Raw genomic sequence first — 15,365 nt, forward strand, 5'->3', positions numbered from 1 at the left:
CCAGGAATTTTCCAAATTCCATTTTGAGATTCGCTACGTACCGGGGCCGGAGAACGTAAGAGCGGACGCTCTATCCCGAAAGCCAGAGTATATGGAGGGGGAGGGGGCGCCCGAAGAAAGGCATATCATCCCAGAGGACTACTGGGTGTGTGGAGCAGCATTGGTGGGGCAAAGAGAACTGGTAGAAGGGACAGAAAGCGATGAATACGCCCAAAACAAGCTCAGAGAGCTCAGGAGAGCTGGGGAGAACACAGGGGGTTTTGAAGAAAGGAACGGGGCATTGTATTACAGGGGAGCATTGTACATACCAGAGGGGGAATTGAGGAGTAGGGTACTCAAACAACTGCATGACAGCCCCACCGCGGGGCACTTTGGGCAACACAAAACCATGTGGTTAGTTACCAGGCAGTTCTGGTGGCCCAAGGTGAGGGAAGAGGTACGAGAATATGTAAGGGGGTGCGACCGCTGCCAGCGAGCAAAGGGGGAGAGGGCGGCGCCGGCGGGGTTGCTGGAACCATTGCCCACACCCGAACGGCCATGGGAGGCAGTGTCCATAGATTTTATGACGGATTTGCCAAAATCCAAGGGGAAAACTGCGGTAATGGTAGTGGTGGACCTGTTAACCAAGATGTGCCACTTTATTGCTTGCTCACATGCGGTCACGGCGGAAGAAACCGCCAGGTTGTTTGTAGAACACATTTTTAGGTTGCTTGGCGCCCCCTTGAGGGTGGTCTCAGACAGAGGGAAACAATTTACGTCCAGGTTCTGGAGGAAGCTCATGAGCTTACTGCACGTAGAGGTCAATTTCTCGACCGCCAGACACCCAGAAACAAATGGGCAGGCGGAAAGGGCAAACGGTATTCTGCAACAATATCTGACGTGTTATGTAAATGACAGAGAGAATGATTGGGTAGAGAAATTGGCTCTGGCCGAATTCGCCTACAATAACGCAGAAAATGTGTCCACCGGCATGAGTCCATTCCCAGAATCAGGACAGGAAGAGGAAGAAGAATCAGATGTGGAAGAGTATTCGGGCAGAAGGGACAGTAGTAGATGGAGAGCAGTTTTCGAGTCATCCGAAGATGAGGAGGATTCTTTCCGGGGGTTCCCAACCTCACCACCCAGAGAGGAGGGGGAAACGGGGGGTGAGGGGGGTCCTGGAGGGGAGGTGGATGTCAGGGAAATGCCATCGGAGAGTCAGGTGGTGGAAGGGCTCAAGGAGGCTAAGAGACCCTCAGATGCTGAGGAAGGAACCAGCAGGGGGAGAGGGAGAGTTCCTGCAGAAACTCAGGCGGAGGGATGGCTCCAAGATGCTTCCAGTGAGAACAGCGGGGAGGGCTCAGGACCTCCACTGGGGACACCTACTCCGCGCAGGAAACTGTCACGCAGAGAATCCATACGGAGAGTTTCCGTTAAGGAACTCTTATGTTGGTGTAAATTCCGGAAGCGCCCACTGACGGATTCTGCCAGCGATTGAGGTAGCCATGCACCCATGGCTCCGCGGACTGGGAGAGTTTAGAAACTGAATTGCAGAGCCTGGAGGGCTTAAACGCTTACGCACGAGTAGCCCCCTTAATCCCATAACACTGGATTTTGCTTGGCCAGAGAATGCCAGCGCAAAATGCAGAGAAAATGTGGAGAAGTGTGGGTTTCAAAGGCTGTCTGTGTTTCTTTTCTCATATTGTTTTGGGAAGTGCAAATCAGGAAGCTTTTGAAATGTGAGCTGGGGTGGGATTATTCTCCACCTCCTATCCCTAAGAGGGATATAGTACCATGTAAGGGGGGAGGCTATAAGACCGTTAAGACCAGAGTCTTATAATGATCTGGGTTTGGCACTGAACCCACACTGAGAAACCAGGCAGAGGCCAGGCTGCCAATTTCACTTTTGCCACAGAAGTTTAAATAAATAAATATGGTCTCCAGAAGTTTTGACTGTTGTGCTGGAGGGAGGGGGCGGGATCCCTAGATTCTTCAAACTCTTTGGGGACCCTATATGTCTCCTCCGTATCACACCCTTAGGGGCACTTACATCATTTTGAAGGTGAGATGTTTGCTGTGGTTTATCGTACCCCAGGTACCGTCTAACTCCTTTATATACAATAATGCTATCTCCTTTGATTTATATTGTGTATCTTTGGCAGCGCTACTTGCCTTCCCTCTCCCCCTCCTCAGTACAGGCATGCACTGAACTGAAGGCCATGGGGAATTCCTCGATAATAACTTCCAAATTTATTTCCAGGCCCTCGCAACGAGCCAGCAGCACTTTGCCATTTGTTACTGCGTCAGAGTCTTGGTGGCAGAATTTGGTTTTCAACATCTGTCTTTTAGATTAGAGAAAAGGCATTGAAAATGATTTAGGTCCTTCCACATCCAGTGCCAATGCTCCTCCAGATCTGTCATATTTTCCCCCCTTTAGTGCCCTCATATAGGCACGGAGAGACTCTGAAGGCCCCAACGTTAAAGCACACCATCAAAGAAGATCTAGGAAAGCCAATTCGAGCGTTCTGATTTCTTTTTAAAAAAGGGTTGCCAAGTTCTGACAGATCTGCCCCACCTTGCATAAGTAGTTATACTTTGCAGGTACAATTCTGTTTTTCCTTTCCTACGATTCAGGTGGATTCGAGGTCTTTGCTCTGACAACAGTATTGCCAGGACATGTCAGAATAATAGAGCTGAAGAGTTGGAAGGGACCACGAGGGCTATTTGGTCCAACACACTACAATGCAAGACTCTTTTGCCCAACATGGGGCTCGAACCCACGACCCTAAGATCGAGAGTCTCACACTCTACCAACTGAGCTATCCACAGGGCAGCATTAGACCAAGGTTAGATGGAAAGATGGACTTTATCATTAGAAGCATGGTTTGGGCTTCTTTAACACATCTAACAGCCCTCCTCCGAACGACCTTAGTGGTCGAGTTGAGATTTAATGGCTTGCGTGATCCTAGAGGTATTCTGGATCCAAGTTGTTTGGGGCTTTAGACCTGGCTTGATAGCTTATGGGCAGCTGGTGCAAATGTTCTAGCAGAGGGGTCACATGCTGTCAACCACCTGCTCCCTATCAGCTACTACGGACTGCCTCCATGTTACACCCTTGACCATGGACCGGACTTGGACCTCGCCTCTTGGGTAACCCACGGGACCAACACACAGGGGTTATTTGGGAGAAGAGAGTGGAGGAGGGAAGACTCCCCACCCTCTGAAGTGGATATGTTACTATTTCCAGCCAGCTTGTGCCGGGATGAATCTTGCAAGCTGCATGCACAGTCTCTGTCTCTCTCTCTCTACAGGACAGGATAGGACAGGATGGAAACGACCCAAAAGGTCTTCTATTCCAAACCTCTCCAATGCAGGAAACTCAGCTAAAGCATATAGACCCACCTGGAAATTCAAGCCCTCCACCTGCCACCCAGAGAAGGCCAAACCTGGAGAATTCAGGTCACACTTTGAGGTCTGGCGACCCTTTGCAGGAGGCCCGATCCACATTCATTGCACCAGGCCCCGGAAATCCTGTCATCGCCCCTGCATGAATTTAGTAGCCCTCTCTCATCTTCCTGCTTGTCAGCTCTGATTTAATTGGCTCGCCCAAAGTACAGTGAATGTGCTCTTAAGACATTGCTTGTGACGACGGTTAGGGCCATTCCTGCTTCTTACCTTGTCTAAATGTTAGGAATGTTCTCATCACTGCCATCTGAAAGCACACCAAGTTTGCCTGGGGACTTGCAGAGGAGCTGACAGAAAATGAATGTGCAGCCAATTATTCAGACAGCCTTTAATTTGATAAGAGGTATTCTTTTTAAAAAAAACACAAAAACAAAAATCTCCTGTTCTACAAAGCTGGCTTCTTGCAGGCTGCCAAGATTACCTTCCTTGTACTCTATAATTTACTGGTCTTGTATGTAGTTCTCAAGAGCCAAGTAAGGAGGAGGCTGCCAGCCAGTGTGAGAAGCGAAACAATGGGGGCCACTGGGAATGTGACTGTAGGGTAGGAAAGGCATCCCAGAGAGCTGTCAGTAATAAAAGCCTAGGAGTGCCTGAAAACCAAAATATGTCTGCAGAAAATATAGGCTGCCAGATGAACATACAGCCCCGTATTTTTCACAGGTAAATGTGGAGCACCAAGTGCCACTTCCTGATCTATCGTTTTTAATCACCCCTGTTTTCACAATATAAAGAAATGTGTGTGTCGGTTCATAGTCCATGCTTCTGTGGGGTGGTAAGGGCACATACATACCCTGCAACAATCCTCAGGTGGAATTGGGGACATTTTGCACGCCCCCTGCAACTGGAAAGCCCATAATTTGTCTGCTCTTCCGCCCACCACAGAGCATTTCCTCTCAGAAGAAGGGCGAGTGCCACCCCCACTCCACAGTCCTGAGAAAACCCCTACTCCCGATTTTATTTGTTTCATTCTTTGGCAGATTTGCAAAAAATAAAAACACACACCAGTTTTAGAAAGGGTCAAGATTAGACGTGGATGCACAAAGTATTAAAAATAATAATAATCAAGACTCCTTGTGCCCTGCTCCACTCCCCATTTTTTCCCACCCATGGCAGCCCCGGCTTCTGCCTGCCCCTCAGAGCCAGCACATCATACAGGGCTAGGCTTTGACTGTTCTCCAATAGGCACAACGAATCACACAAGGGAGAAGGCTGGTAGCAGCGGCTGTGGAGAGGCCATACAGAGGCAACAAGTTGCTCCCTCACAGCTGCCACATTTACTGCTATCATATCTCCTCACAGCCTCCTGTTTTCCATGCTAAGCATACCCAGCTCCTTCAACCATTCCTCATAAGGCGTGGTTTCTGGATTCTTGGTCACCCTCCTCTGCTCTCGCCATCCCTATGTGAAGGGTATCCCGTTAAAGGAATCCAGGGACTCGATGGTCTGGTCAACCCCAGAGAGGGGGTTGTGCCCGTTCCTGAGTCCAGGGGGACATTTGGGTGGTGGAGTTAGCCCGTTCCCGGCTTTCTGCTTATCCAGGTGTTCACCCTTGGCTGACTTATGCTGGAACCCTGGGTCAGCGCTACCTGCATGGCAGGGAGCTAGTCCAACCAGAGCTTAGGCAACCAGCTGTAATCAATAAAGCAATTTGGCCTAAATTCTGCCAAAAACCAAAACCAAAATTTGAGTCTTGTCTGAATTTATTTCAGGGGGAGGCTTAAAGGTCTGAACACGCAAAAGCTGAGCCTATTGGACAGATTCTTGGGCTGGAGTATTGTTTACAGGGGGGTTGAGAGAGCTGTTGCTGTGATCTTTCATTTTAGATCTTATGATTTACGTGGAAATTGTTTCCATTTGGTTGTGTACTTTTTTATGTGATTTATTTATTGTTTATGACTTCTATGATGTCTGTAATTACGTAAATCTTGTCATGTTGTAAGCTGCCTTGAGCATAGTTTCAGCTATGGAAAGATGACATACAAAAAAGATGATGATGATGATAACGACCCCAAGGGTCATCTAGTCCAACCCCCTTCAATGCAGGAATCTCATCTAAAGCATCCATGACAAACAGCCATCCAACCTTTCTGGCCGGCAATGCACAACCACCCTATTTTTATTTCTGCCTAGTAATCGGCACAACTCGCCTTGCATCTGTGCTGCATTCCTTTGCCTGTGGGACAAACCGTAACAGTTTTTATATGGTGCAAGAGAGTCAGTGAGACCTTGGTGTCTCTGTACATTTTCCATTTTTAAGAACAAACAAGAGATTTAGCCATCGGGTTTCTTTTCGTTTCAAAATGTATTAGTCCGGATTGGGAATCGTTATTATTTTGGTTCCTCCTAAGGGGCTACCCCCACCTCCTGAATCAGCTTAATCAAAATGTGATTATTGCGTCGAGGCAAAAAAAAAAAAAAACCACAGAGAATGACTTACTACTGCTGCTTGCTTCACTGTAGATGAAACATGAAAATAATATATTCCAGCTGTTAATGGCTGCACAGGAATTGACATCTTCCCTTAAAGGTGTTTTTGGCCCATCTCCTGATGCAAGGAAAAATCGTTTTAATACATGGTTGCTTTGCTGAAGGCTCACCCGCACCCCCCCACACACACACAAAATAGTATTCGCATAGAAATGCATTAAAGATGCAGTTGCTTTTGCATGCCTGTCTATCAATCTGCCTATTTATCTTGCCTTTCCAAAAGAGATTTGTGAGGGAACACAGGGGAGATCAGCCGGGGCTCAACTACATTCCGGAATATATTTTCTACGCGTGGGGAAAGAGGTGATAACTCAAAGGGAAGGAGAACCGCGATCAAAAGCAGCGCAGCGTACAGCTCGATGCAAAACAATCTTGGTTTGTTTTGCGGGGGTGGTGGATGCAAATCTATGGTGCGGCCCCACATTTGGAATACTGTGTACAGTTCCGGCCGCCTCGTGAGAGCCAGTGTGGTGTAGTGGTTAAGAGTGGTAGACTCGTAATCTGGGGAACCGGGTTCGCGTCTCCGCTCCTCCACATGCAGCTGCTGGGTGACCTTGGGTCAGTCACACTTCTTTGAAGTCTCTCAGCCCCACTCACCTCACAGAGTGTTTGTTGTGGGGGAGGAAGGGAAAGGAGATTGTTAGCCGCTTTGAGACTCCTTCGGGAGTTTTTTTTAAAAAAAAAGCCCAAAGCATAGTTACAAATCTTCTGCCGACTGAAAAAGTATCACATTCCGATGTGTTTCAATATAGCCCAATAATTCATCCTGCTTTATTCATTTCCTGTGATTAAGTCAAAAATAGACGTCTCCCATGCCAGCTGTTCATATACTTGTGGGCAAAAGATGTCCTGCCGTTTTTAATAGTATACTTAATTTCTGTATGGTTGCTGTATCGATTCCTTGCAGAGTAATTAAAGTAACTCATGCTTCATCTGCTGGAATAATTAGAGATCTTTGTTGTTATCAGTGCAATTCTTTCACCACTTGCCTCTTCTAATTGCTGTGGGTCACCTGGCTAAGTTGGGGGTCACTGGAGCAAAGCATGAATGTTAGAACTGAAAAACATAAAAAGGATCCCTGCTGAATCCCCAGAACATAACCCCCGCATAAGTTGTGGGTCTACTGAAAATGTAGGAAATGTTGGGTGCACTCAGTCCACAACACCCTGATTGTGAGAAAGGCTTGAAAATCAAAGGAGGGCACCTTCTGCAAGTGGGTTCTGCCACTGAAGAGTCGATCCAGCCTGCCCAGACTTATCCCCTATACAGTGGTACCTCGGGTTACATACGCTTCAGGTTACAGACTCCGCTAACCCAGAAATAGTAACTTGGGTTAAGAACTTTGCTTCAGGATGAGAACAGAAATCGTGCTCTGGCAGCGTGGCGGCAGCAGGAGGCCCCATTAGCTAAAGTGGTGCTTCAGGTTAAGAACAGTTTCAGGTTAAGAACAGACCTCCGGAACGAATTAAGTACTTAACCCGAGGTACCACTGTATCCTGTTCTCATCCTGGCTGGCCCCTGGCATTGCAAATAAAATAAAACCCAACATCCAGAGAGGGTCAAAATTATGTGTCTCTCAGCCATTTTCCTCCCAAGCCTTGCGCTGCACATTCTTTTTCCTTGGGCAAAGCAGTGATGTAACACTATCTGCATGAGTGAAGACCCCAAGGATGAAGTTCTCTCGGTATTACGTAACCATAAGCAGCCCTCAGAAACTCTGCTTTCAAAGGGCGTTTAGGCATGGCTGAAAATAATGGCATGTGCAGACAACAGCTGAGGGCAAACACTCAGCGGGAATTAAGTCTTCAAGATTGTCAGGATGGCAGAGTGTGCTCTCATTACACAACTTGTGGAATGCTGTATCAATTGTGTGCTTTATCTTTTACTTTAAGCTGCTTTGGGACTTAAAAGCAGGGTATGAATTCCTTAACTCGAGGAATGATCAAACAAGCATTCTGAAATTCCCGAAGTTTACATTGAGCTCTCCAAAGATGATGCGCCAAAAACAACAACGCCATTCTGGTGGGCGGCAGGGATGAACTATTTTAGACTGTAGGAGAGAGGTTGATTGGTTTGACTGCCTACCTCCCAAAATATAGCACTCCTTCTTTTTTTTTTTTTGGAATAATATTTATTAAAGTTTCAAAGAAGTTACAAAAATAGAAAGAAAAAAAGAGAAGAAAAAAACAAAAAAATAAAAAATACAGAAAAATAAAAAACAATTAAAAACAAATCAGTCTTTCCATGTCTTGTCTTTCATTTGCTTGTTTCCCTGACCTCCTCACACCTCCCTTTTTTGTATTCTAGTTCAGTAATTGTTTCAGCAAGTCCTTACCCTTTTTGCCTTTATCTTGATATTTTATCTTAATATATTGTAACTTTACATTTTCACCTGTTAACAATCCATTTTTACATACCCCTTTATAACATTATTGCTAAAACCACATAGCTTCATTCCAGCACCCCTCTAACATTCCTTAATTTTACAGTGTTTCTGTAAATAGTCTTTAAATTTCTTCCAATCTTCTTCTACCCACTCTTCTCCCTGGTCTCGGATTCTGCCAGTCATTTCCGCCAGTTCCATGTAGTCCATCAGCTTCATCTGCCATTCTTCCCGGGTGGGTAGATCTTGTGTCTTCCAATATTTTGCGATGAGTATTCTTGCTGTTGTTGTTGCATACATAAAGAAAGTTCTATCCTTCTTTGGCACCAATTGGCTGACCCAGGAGAAAGGCCTCTGGTTTCTTCAGGAAGGTATATTTAAATACCTTTTTCATTTCATTATAGATCATCTCCCAGAAAGCCTTAATCTTTGGGCACGTCCACCGAAGGTGAAAGAATGTACCTTCATTTTCTTTACATATCCAACACTTATTATCGGGCAAATGATATATTTTTGCAAGCTCGACTGGTGTCATGTACCACCTGTATATCATTTTCATAATATTCTCTCTTAAGGCATTACATGCCATAAATTTCATACCTGTGGTCCATAACTGTTCCCAGTCAGCGAACATAATGTTATGTCCAACATCTTGTGCTCATTTTATCATAGCAGATTTCACCATTTCATCCTGAGTATTCCATTTCAACAGCAAGTTATACATTCTTGATATTATCTTAGTTTTGGGATCTAACAGTTCTGTTTCCAATTTTGATTTTTCCACCTGGAAGCCAATTTTCTTGTCCAGATTGTAAGCCTCCCTTATTTGATAATAATGAAGCCAATCTTGTACTTTATCTTTTAGTTTCTCCCAAAATATAGCACTCCTGACTCCTACAACCCCAGCATGTCAGTGAGAAGGCAAGCTGAGAAGTTTTGACCAGACATGCTAGTTTTGCATGTATGTAGGAAGGATTCTAAATCATAGAATTGTAGGGACCCCAAGGGTCATCTAGTCCAACCCCCTGCAATGCAGGAATCTTTTGCCTAATGTGGGACTCAAACCCACAACCCTGAGAGTAAGAGTCTGGAGCTCTACCAACTGAGATCCTCCTCTTTCGGACTGAGGTAGTCCATCCCTACAACAGATACATCAGGACAAATCTTTTCTTGTTCATTTTAGTTCTTCCGTGCCATATTTGGGGCATGTCAATGCAAGCACAGGTATGCTTTGTATGGTACTGAGTACTGCTTCCAATGTATCTGGACCAGGGCTGGGCAATATCTGGTTTTCAACGTCGTGACATATCACCAGCTAAACATTGTGATGTATCAGTATATCACAATTCCTGAAATAAGGAAATAAGGATGGAACTATGTGGAGGCGAACAGCAGGGCTGGGTGATATCTGCTTTTCATGTCGTGATATATCAACAACAACAATTTATTATTTATACCCCGCCCATCTGGCTAGGTTTCCCCAGCCACTTCGGGCGGCTCCCAACAGAATATTAAAAACACAATAAAAGATCAAACATCAAAAACTTCCCTAAACAGGGCTGCCATCAGATGTCTTCTAAAAGTCAGATAGTTGTTTATTTCCTTGACATCTGATGGGAGGGCTTTCCATAGGGCGGGCGCCACAACCGAGAAGGCCCTCTCCCTGTAACCTCACTTCTTGCAGGGAGGGAACTGCCAGAAGGCCCTCGGTGCTGGACCTCAGTGTCTGGGCTGAATGATGCTGGTGGAGACGTTCCTTCAGGTATACTGGGCTGAGGCCATTTCGGGCTTTAAAGGTCAGCACCACACTTAGGATTGCGTTAAACATTGTGATATATCAATGTATCACAGTGTCTGAAATAAGGATGGAACTATGAAGAGGCATTGGCTGGCTTCACATTTTTTCATGCATTGTGATTTTTGCATAGCACGCGCGTGTGCACAAGCGCGCGCACACACTCACCATGATTCACGATATATTGGCAGGTCAAAAATTATGAAACCCATATCACGATATGAACTTCAAACCAATTTTGGATGATATAGCGATATATAGGGCCTTCTGGCGGTTCCCTCATTGCGAGAAGCAAAGCTACAGGGAACCAGGCAGAGAGCCTTCTCAGTAGTGGCGCCCGCCCTGTGGAACGCCCTCCCACCAGATGTCAAAGAGATAAACAACTACTTAACATTTAGAAGACATCTGAAGGCAGCCCTGTTCAGGGAAGTTTTTAATGTGTGACATTCTAATGTATTTTTAATCTTTGTTGGAAGCCGCCCAGAGTGGCTGGGGAAACCCAGCCAGATGAAGAAGAAGAAGAAGAAGAAGAAGAGGAGGAGGAGGAGGAGGAGGAGGAGGAGGAGTTTGGATTTGATATCCCGCCTTTCACTCTCCTTCAGGAGTCTCAAAGCGGCTAACATTCTCCTTTCCCTTCCTCCCTCACAACAAACACTCTGTGAGGTGAGTGGGGCTGAGAGACTTCACAGAAGTGTGACTGGCCCAAGGTCACCCAGCAGCTGCATGTGGAGGAACGGAGACGCGAACCCGGTTCCCCAGATTAAGAGACTACCGCTCTTAACCACTACACCACACTGGCTCCCGTGGGCGGAGTACAAATAAATTATTATTATTATTATTATTATTATTATTATTATACAGCCCAACCCTAATGTGGACTTTGCCCGCATGACTCGTGTGTTTGCTCCTTAATGCCGGCTTTGCTCTGATGCTACAGCAACAGACAGGAACTTAAGAAGCTACCTTAAACTCAGCCAGACTATTTGTACCTCTTGTCTAGACTGACTGGCAGATGATCTCCAGGATTTCTGGCACTGAGCCTCTACCAACCCTACCTGGAGACGCTAGGGATTGACCAGGGACCTTCTGCTTGAAGGCAGATGTCCTGCCACTGACTCCAGACAAGGTTTGCTTCAAGCAAGCCCCAGAAATAATGATCACCCAGGCTATGCCTGTCTGACCTGCTGCGCCCTTCCCTCCGTTTCATCTCATTTCTATAACAATAATGATCCGGCTTCTCTCCTGAGGTAATTAGGCCGTCCTAGTTAGTGGTCAGCGTTTTCTGCTCAATAGAGCTCCAAGGCTGCAGAACAAAGAGCCATCCGTCAAAACTCAGAGACGCCCGTCCTCAGGTGGCGTGAGGAAGCTGAGCTCGAATTTTCCACGTGCGTTTAAAAGTGCACTCAGGCGGTGCCACGGAACTTCCAGCAAAGGCGCCACTAATGATCTGGTTCCATTAACAAATGCTCATTTGGGTGGTTAGTGACCTGAGACAAAGAGGAAATGCAATTTTGGCTGCCAATACCATAAAAAAGATGGCCGCGATTACCGCCATATAGGGGTTATAATCAATGATACTTTTTATTGGCTCAATTCAGCTGCACTGTAGCCAATTAAAGCTGTGTTTTGATGACACAGGGTAAAATAAAAGAGTTTAGTATCTTCCGCAGCGCTTTCCCCAATTACCTTAATTTCAGCAAGTCTTAACATTCTTCCTTAATGTCAGCAAGTCAACTCGATCACCAGACAAATGGACCTTATTTGCAATTTCCCGTGGCTGACCTTTGGATCATTAAACCCAGGTACTTTGAATGTGGTGGGGTTTTTTCCCCTTTTTTACTAAAGCACTTACTTTCGAGAGAGAAAATAAGTTTTTCTCTTTGTCACAGTAGGATTCTGAGCATTGCCTGATGCCTCATGAGCAGTGTTTTAGATTTTTATATCTAAGCCAGGCAAGCTGGCTGATGGAAGAAGCTTAAACACAGACTATTCTGAAATGTTAACACACATTTGTGTTTCCTCCTCTGCAATATTTCTCTCTCTCTCTCTCTCTCTCTCTCTCTCTCTCTCTCTCTCTCTTTCTTGCCCAAGATGACTCAATGAGCAACCCAGATCTCCCAGGCTAACACTCTAACCATTATACCACACTGATTCCTATCCTCTGTGAAGGTGGGGATGGGGAAAACAAGTGTCAAAATTTTAAGATCACCTCCTAGTGGTGCAGCAATAAAGCTGCTAGCACATTTGCAAAGCTAAGTAGGATCTGGTATGGTTTCAAATGGGATGGGGACCCTTGGGGTTCCTTCCAACTCTACAAAGCTATGATTTTGGGAAGGTCTTCTTGGCCAAGTATTTCTTTCTCTTTCTAATAATAACAATAATAATAATACCAGATTGTTTGATGGGAACCATGCTATGTCCCAGCTGCGGGGAACCAAGTTGCTTCTTCAGCATTGTCAAGGCTTTTTTAAAAAAGCTAAGGGAAAACACCCAGTCATCTTGCCCCCTAATAATAATAATAATAATAATAATAATAATAATAATAATAATTTATTTATACCCCGCCCATCTGGCTGGGTTTCCCCAGCCACTCTGGGCGGCTTCCAACAAAACACTGAAATACAATAACCTATTAAACATTAAAAGCTTCCCTAAACAGGGCTGCCTTCAGATATCTTCTAAAAGTTTGTTAGTTATTTTTCTCTTTGACATCTGGTGGAAGGGCATTCCACAGGGCAGGTGCCACTACCAAGAAGGCCCTCTGCCTGGTTCCCTGTAACTTGGCTTCTCGCAGCGAGGGAACTGCCAGAAGGCCCTTGGTGCTGGACCTCAGTGTCCGGGCAGAATGATGGAGGTGGAAACGCTCCTTCAGGTATACTGGACCGAGGCCTTCTAGGGCTTTATGTCCTCACAACAACCGTATGAGGCGGGTTATGCTGCAAAGGAGCAACCAGCCACCAATTTGGTTTCACCACCATCATTGTGCTGCCCTTCATACCTTCATGGCCATTCCCCCCTCATCTTGCACCTTAGCTTAGCACCACATTGAATGCAACCCATTGAATTCTGTGGGGCCGACACAGGGTTAGGTTGCAACTTGGCTCCCACTGAACTTAAATCTGGTTGGTTTCAATGGGAACCAAGTTCAGTTAATGGGAATCTGGGCCCAACCCACTGTGCTGTTGACCAGGTTCCGTCTTTAAAAATCAACACAGTGTATTTCTGCAAAATCTGTAAAAAACAAACCAGCACAGAAGCTGTTCACTAGCACTGCAACTTCCTGCTCTCAGCAGCCCCTTTGCAGCTATTGCTAAAAATCTCGATAGAATTTAAAGCAGCCTAACTGTTCAGGATTGCACGCCAAGCCTTTATTTCCATTCAGCTGGTCTTCAGAGATCATTAGGAGGACGAGCTCAAAACATGGAGAAATGCCAGTCTTTTGAGTCTGCCTTTTGCCTGATCACACTGAGCCACATGAGCCTCGGAGCGAATGCCAGACCTGGAACAAGGAGTCATCAAGGGGACATTCAAGCACAGTGCCCTGAATTTCATCTTTCCGATTCTCATACCCACAGCGGCTGAATGGAGAACGGAGAGACGAGGATCTCCTGGGCTTTGCGTTAATGAGCTATTTCTCCAAAATGAATGGCATTATGTTGTCACAGGAACTTACTGGGGTGTTTTCTCCTTCTCCTTCTCCTCCTCCTTTTTTCTTACCTGATCTCCCATTCCAAAGGCGTTTTGTGAGCTGTTATTAGGTGGTGCTTTGAAGGAACCAGGGAAGCGGGGAGTGGAACGCCTTAACGGAAGCCGACAGAGGCAAGGAGAACCGCCCTGCAGCGACATTTCCTACCATGCCAGAGCGTGACAAGGAGAGCATAAGAGATGTCTTTCTATTCACAGAAAGAAGAAGAAGGGAGAGAAATCTTTTCAGACGAAGCATTCAAGGCAAGTGATTCTCGCACTGAACAGGGCAGACAAAAGATACTGTTTCATCTCCTGGGTGCTATTATGTGATTCAGTAGATAACTTTGCCTGCGATGCTTCCCTTTCAGAAATGAGGAAGGGGGTACCCATCTGGAAGAGGACTCTGAACAATGTGTCTTCTCCTTTTTAAAATAAAATAAAATGCAATCCTGCTCATCATTCAACCAGCCCTTCTTTTCTGCAGTGACTACTTTTCGGTAATTTGAAATCTAGGGGAAATGGCAGCCTTCTCCTGTTTCATAAGGTGGCTTCATTGCTTTCAAGCACAATCCAATTCTCCACTAAGGACTAGGAAGGGATGGAGTCCTGGGAGGAAACTGCTGAAATGCTTCAGTGGATTTAAGATCCTAAGAAGATTCCTGCTGGATTGGGTCAATAGCCCATCTAGGCTAGGATCCTGATCTCACAGTGGCCAACCAGATGTCTATGGGATGCCTAAAAGTAGGACCTATGTACAACAGCATGCTTCCTACCTGTGATGTCCGGAAGCAGGTCTTCAGAGGCAGATACTGTAGGGATGTGTATAGATACTGGAAGAGGATATACCATATTTTTCCGTGTATAAAACTACAGTGGTACCTTGGGTTAAGTACTTAATTCGTTCCGGAGGTCCGTTCTTAACCTGAAACTGTTCTTAACCTGAAGCACCACTTTAGCTAATGGGGCCTCCTGCTGCTGCCGCGCCGCCGGAGCACGATTTCTGTTCTCATCCTGAAGCAAAGTTCTTAACTCAAGGTACTATTTCTGGGTTAGCGGAGTCTGTAACCTGAAGCGTCTGTAACCTGGAGAGTATGTAACCTGAGGTACCACTGTAGGGGATTTTTTTTACAAAAAATTAGGTTTAAAATTAGGGCTAGTCTTATACAAGGGTGGTGCTGAGGTGTGTTTTTTTAATTTGGAGTCCCCCAAAATAGGGGCATCTTATACACGGAAAAATAGATGTTATCCTTGCTTCCTCACGTTTGTGAGTCCAGCAGAGTGCATCCCTTTGCACCTTAAAAGGGAGGCTTTGATATGCTAGTTTTAGCCTTTTGTTTTAAATAATCTGCTTTTGGGCAGACTGGAGTGTCCTGGTACTTCCCCCTTTTCTCCCTGTCAAAACAATAATCACACAAATAGGTCTTGTGAAAGGTAGCAATGACATTTACACACTCAGAATACTTGCTGAAGAATAAGAGATAACGGCAGCTTTGTTCAGCTTTAAAATAGTAATTCAGTTACAAAGGCATACTTTAGTCCAGTTTAAAATGGGGTCTGAGCTTTGGCTCA

This window comes from Podarcis gaigeae (genome assembly GCF_964106915.1).
Source record: "Podarcis gaigeae genome assembly, chromosome: 4".
NCBI lineage: Eukaryota > Metazoa > Chordata > Lepidosauria > Squamata > Lacertidae > Podarcis > Podarcis gaigeae.